The sequence below is a fragment of the Pseudophryne corroboree genome, chromosome 1 (assembly GCF_028390025.1).
Source record: "Pseudophryne corroboree isolate aPseCor3 chromosome 1, aPseCor3.hap2, whole genome shotgun sequence".
NCBI lineage: Eukaryota > Metazoa > Chordata > Amphibia > Anura > Myobatrachidae > Pseudophryne > Pseudophryne corroboree.
In genome coordinates, this window is record NC_086444.1 from 778,153,837 (window position 1) to 778,159,525 (window position 5,689).

General features: G+C 47.8%; 1 pseudogene; it reads right to left on the minus strand.

Moving 5' to 3' along the window:
* Positions 1-5,148: 5,148 nt before the first annotated feature.
* Positions 5,149-5,268, minus strand: LOC134933814 (5S ribosomal RNA; annotated as a pseudogene).
* Positions 5,269-5,689: the final 421 nt, after the last annotated feature.

The window sequence follows — 5,689 nt, forward strand, 5'->3', positions numbered from 1 at the left end:
CCAGATGATTACTTCCCCCCTGGCTCCCCGGAAAGGATTTCTGCATGCGGCAGTGAGGTGAACTTTGCTGCAGCCGCGATCCCTCACACCACACCCTCCCTGCTGGGATTGTTGGTTCTGTGTCTGTCTAGCTGACAGGGAGGTGAGCACCCAGCCACGGCCACTACACTTACCCTGCCTGGACAGATTACCGAAGGTGAGCTCAGCTGTAACCTGGCCCACCCCTTGCCAGCACCTTATTACCAGGGCAGCCAGGTCATGCATCAGCTGCCCTCTCCCTCTCTGCTGCACAAGCTGCTGTGTAAACAACAGCTTGTGAAGAGATTTGGGGTCTGTTTGCCTTCTCAGGATGGTGAACAGTTTACCTTTCAAACTCCGAAAAAAAAGCATTTTTTGAACTTTGTTGAATGTCACAATTTCTACATCTGCATAGTTTAGCCACCATCCACCCCGTTCTGGTTTATGTAATTCCCTTACATTTAAACTGGCCACTGTTGTGGGAGAAGAGGCCACCACTGCTGCTGCTGTTTACACTGCTTCCACTGAGCACACAAGCCTCCGCTCAGACTGTTCTCCTGTGCACTGCTTCAGGCAGCCACCAATACCAACAACCCCATGGTGGCCAGCTTATAATGACATGGCATGACACCTCCGCCTATTCCTGTGCCTGCACCCCAGAGGACCGTTTGTTGACTGGGAGGGGCCTGCTCTGTTGTTTTGGGGTGTTTGGCCTACCTCCACACTGGGTCCAGATTCTGCAGATTGGAACCCAGCGCTAACCTGTTGTCTCTTCCAGCATACTGTACTTCCTGCTGCCTGCTTGCTTCCATATCGCATTTGAGTCTCATCCTTCAGTGCGGCTGCTCTGGCTGCATGTTCTGGCCATGGGTGATGGCCTTCCTCTTATCAGAGCCCTAGACTTGGAAGACTATTGTGGGACTGTCAGCAGCTGGCTCCTATGCCTTACATGCAGGCCCGGCAACAGGGAGAGACAAAGGCGACACTTGTACCACTTGTACCAGGCCCTGAGATTCCGAGGGACCCCAGACCCTCAGTAATCTCAGGCGCCAGTTCCTGTATCCCCCTAGAGCGCTCATTTCATGTGCTTGTATTTTTCCCAGCTACAGCAGTGGTGACATCAGCAGCAGCTCAGTGCTAACCCACCTCCTGGCAGCAGCGGTGACAGCAGCAGCAAGCTACCCCTCTCCCCCTTCCCCCAGCCATCCACACATTGGACTCGGGAACCCAGCATGAGCTCCCTGGCCCCACAGGTGCCCCCTGCCAGGAATCAGATCACGCATGTCAATACGTCAGGGCGGCTCCCTCTGCAGCGCTGACCTCTGAGGGGCTCCAAGAGGACTGCCACCTTCTGGTAGGGCATGCAGGACTCCTGGTGACATGAGCATAAGCCCTCGCAGTGTGATCCGAACCCCGGGAGTGTGCTGCCCCTTCCCCCAGTCACTGCTTTCATATATGCACAATCAGTGTCGGTCTGGCCCACAGGGGTACAGGGAAATCCCTGGTGGGCTCAACTCCTCATCTAGGGATCAAGTTCTAGACTGTGCACTTTAATTATACATTGTACATATGTTATCTTGTACTGCACAGGACTATGGTGTATTCTCTACAGTGCATTGCTGTTATTAATCTGGTACCTTATCATGCATGCACAAGCAGTATTTACTACATAAATATATCAAGAGGCCATGACGGGATGTAGTTAATGTACTGGCTGTTGGGATCCCAGCGTTCAGGAGCCCGATGACAAAATACCGATGGTCAGAATACCAACTGCTCCCTTGTATTCCCACTCGGGTGGTGGGTCCATGCCACCATCCAAGGGACAATAAAACCTGGGGTGAGCAAAGCAATGCTTGCTGCTGGTATTACAGCCCGCATCCTATCAGCCGGCAAATCATACTGAACCCGCCCAGATCATGCACTCTTTAATGGTGAGTCAAGCTTCTGTGGCAGCTGGCCACACCCCCTCTAGAGAGTGGCCACACCCCTAAAATGAGCCCCTACCACTGCATTCCCCTGGTGGGCCCTTCATGTCCCAGTCCAACACTGTGCACAATGCATTACAGACCCTAGCAGCAGCAGCTCCCTGTCCGGCCCCACAGCCACCCCTGGCCTGGGCATCAGATTGTGCATGTCCAGGAGGGCTCAGAGAGAGACCTGGATGCACTCTTCAATGCAGTTATGAACCCCAAAACCGCCAACATACCTCAGACGCTGCCAAAGCAGAAAAGGAATATGCCCAACTTTTTTAAGCTGCCAAAATCCATGTCTCTATATCTCCTGGCAGGTACAGGGAAGGCTGAGCCACAGGAGAAGGCTGAGAGACACAGGGAGATGGTGAGGCTGTGGGATTCAGGGGGATAGTGAGGCTGTGGGACTCAGGGGTATGGTGAAGCTGCAGGACACGGGATTGGAGAGGCTGTGGGGCACAGGGGATGGGGAGGCTGAGAGACACAGGAGGATGGTGAGGCTGGGAGACACTGGGATGGTGAAGCTGAGAGACACAGGGAGATCGTGAGGCTGAGAGACACAGTGATGTTGAGAATATGAGATGGGGAGGCTGAGAGACAGGGGTAGGCTGAGGCCCAGAAGCACAGGGTGAAGAATGAGACTGAGAGACACTGGGTGGGGAATGAGGATGAGAGACATGGGGGGTGAAGCTGAGAGAGACAGGTGAGATGAGTGGATACCTGGAGATGAAGAATCACAGGAGAGATGAGGCTGGAGACACACGGATGGTGCTGAAGAGACACAGGCAAGGATGAGGCTGTAGTGATACAGCTGAGGAGTGATACCTGGGATGGGGTGAGGCTGGAGAGAGAGACAGTGGTCAACCAGCATGTACCTACTTGGGTGGGATGGGGAGCACCCAATAACATAAGTGTACTGGGCCCCAATATATCTGTTGCCGACCCTGCTTACATGCACCCATAGATACCTGGGTCTCTTCCAATGCTGTTAGCTAAATGTAGCAGGGTAAGCAAGCATGGCATACGCTAGTGCCAAAAAAGCACTAAAAAAGTGTGTAGACTCCCTTGTTTTGGTTTAAGTTTTCGGTTCTGGCAAAACCACCCTCAAGTGTTTCGATTCAGGTTTGGTTTTGGATATCTTTAAATTTGATTAAAAAAAACACTAAAGTCATATACTTTGGACCTATTGTTCCTATAACATTATTAACATCAATAATATTCATTTCCAGTCATTTCTAATCTATTTTGATCACACTCTCCTGTGTGAAATGGTACCTGAAATCACTAGGAATGGACTTATAAGCAATATAAAACCCAAGATTCTAATTTTAATTATGATTTCCGAACTGAGGTACTGGTTCAGGAACTGGTTCAGATCCCCTAAATTTGAATGAGTTCAGATTTCTAAAAAAACTGAATGGCACATGTAGCCATATTGGATATAATGTTTATATATATATATATATATATATATATATCTATAGCTATATCGCTCCGTGTGTATGGACCTTTACCTCAGGTGATAGGGGTCACATGATGTGCAGCCAGGGTATAAAAGAGCTGTCAGACCTGGGAGATGACAGAGAACCCCCGCACACCACCTCACAGGTATCGCGGGGGGCCTACGTCACCGCATTGCGATGTTGATCGCATATGTTAGTACATATGCGATCAACATCGCTGCAATGGGTGACGATGTATGTTAATACATCCTGCCCTCAATCTGCAGATCCCCTTAGTGAGTGCATTCATTCACAGCTCTTACAAAGAGCTGCCTGTAAATATTATCGACAGCTAGCTGAAAGTGGGCATTGAGTGAGGGCCACCAACAGCGTCAGTGTGAGAGGTGGCTGCTGTGTTGCCTAGCAGTGCCGTAACTAGACATTTTAGCGCTGTGTGCAAGAAACAGCATTGGCCCCCCCCCCCATGTAAAATAGGGGCAGTGCGTGCTGTAGGCACGCATCCAAAATATAGGTGCATGGCTTCATGGGGAAGGGGTGTGGCCACAAAATAATACCAATTCTTATTACTGTGAACAGTAGTCTCCATTATTCAAATTACGCCGCACAGTAGTGCCACTACACCAGGTAGACCCCCTATTACACATTACAGCAAACAGAGTCTACCTTTTTACACATTGCGGCAGACAGCATCCCCTTTTTACACATTACGGCAGACAGCGTCCCCTTTTTACACATTACGGCAGACAGCTTCCCCCTTTTTACAAATTACAGCAGACAGCATCCCCTTTTTACACATTACGACAGACAGCGTGCCCTTTTTACACATTACGGCAGAGTCCCCCTTTTTTTTACACATTACGACAGACAGTCCCCCTTTTTAACACATTGCAGCAGACAGAGTCCCCCTTTTTACACATTACGGCAGATAGTCCCCTTTTTTACACATTATGGCGGACAGAGTCTCCCTTTCTACACATTACGGCAGACAGCATCCCCTTTTTACACATTACAGTAGACAGCGTCCCCTTTTTACACATTACGGCAGACAGAGTCCCCCTTTTTACACATTACGGCAGACAGTCCCCCTCTTTACACATTATGGCAGATGGCATCCCCTTTTTACACATTACAGCAGACAGCGTCCCCTTTTTACACATTACGGCAGACAGAGTCCCCCTTTTTACACATTACGGCAGACAGCGTACATATTTTACATATTACGGTAGACAGAGTCCCTATTCAAATGGATGTATTTTTTCTCTGTATAAAACGTAATTTCAAGTACAAGGAACCAAGAAAAGAGATATTGGGAAAAAGACTCTTTTGTGGGAGCACTCTAATTCAGAGGTTACAGTATAATTTGTATGATACTGATAAGAACAATTTAATTAGGTAAATATTAAAATTAAATTCTATGAGTGACCATATGTGAACAAAATAGCTTAGCGAAAATATGGATAAATTATGTTATTCGTGATCTCAAATACCACAGTCTGCAAATTGCCGGAAGTTGAAATCTGTGGTGCTTTTGTCACCATGCTCTTGCATAATATCTCTTATGTAATGTATGACCATCATTTATTCTGCTAATATCCATTTCAGATCATTATATGTGCAGAGAATTAAATCATTGGTCACATGAATCCAAGTGTCGAGTAGCATAAAATTGAGTGCCACTGTATCCGATAGCCAGTTTATTGCAGTACCAGGGTGTTCAGAGGTGGTCTCCTATCCTAGTACTAACCCGGCCTTTCACTGCTTAGCTTCCAAGTTCAGAAGAGATTGGGCATCTCCAGTGAAGTATGACCGCAATTATTAGGCTCCCCTCTTTGGTCACTCCAAATATATGCCGTGTGGCTACTTTATGTTGAGGATAAAAAGCATATGTAATGTAAATGTTACAGACATAGGAGATTACATGCAGTCATCTGGCTACTCAAACTGTGACTCGGCGGCCACAATGAAAGATATATAAATACATCGATCTGTAAAGGGCAATTTATGTGGAAAAATTCATATGAGCCACATACCATCTACAGATGTGCTTGCCTTGTACCAATAATATGTGTAACACAATGGTTGCTCTGAACTTGGAAGCTAAGCAGTGAAAGGCCGGGTTAGTACTAGGATGGGAGACCACCTCTGAACACCCTGGTACTGCAATAAACTGGCTATCGGATACAGTGGCACTCAATTTTATGCTATCCGACACTTGGATTTAACCTCTGAATTAGA